General features: G+C 57.6%; 1 protein-coding gene across 1 annotated transcript in view; it reads left to right on the top strand.

Annotated features, from left to right (window-relative positions):
• Window positions 1-314, top strand: part of EMH_0068030 (uncharacterized protein) — a gene marked incomplete at both ends in the record, with an annotated part of 5,344 nt that overhangs the window by 4,316 nt on the left and 714 nt on the right. The gene's annotated exons all lie outside the window — the stretch shown is intronic.

The raw sequence follows: 314 nt of genomic DNA, 5'->3' as shown, positions 1-314 counted from the left end.
CTGCTGCTGCTGCTGCAGCAGCAGCAGCAGCTGCCTGCAGCAGCAGCATCTTTCTACCCTCTTTTGCTGCTACGTCTGCTGCAGCAGGTGCCTCATGTATTTCTCTCCCGTGCGCTGCTGCTGCTGTCTGCTGCTGCTGCTGTCTGCTGCTGCTGCTGCTGCTGTTCCTGTGTCTGCTGCTGCTGCTGCTGCTGCTGCTGCTGCTGCAGCTTCAACACTCGCGCTCCGCAGCACATAAAGCAGAAGCTAGCAGCAAGACGAGCCATGCTGCAGCAGTCTCTCACCGCCCTGGATCATTCTAACAACTAAAAACA

This window comes from Eimeria mitis, genomic scaffold (genome assembly GCF_000499745.2).
Source record: "Eimeria mitis Houghton genomic scaffold, Emh_scaff3634, whole genome shotgun sequence".
Taxonomy (NCBI): domain Eukaryota; phylum Apicomplexa; class Conoidasida; order Eucoccidiorida; family Eimeriidae; genus Eimeria; species Eimeria mitis.
This window is presented reverse-complemented; position numbering and strand designations above follow the sequence as displayed.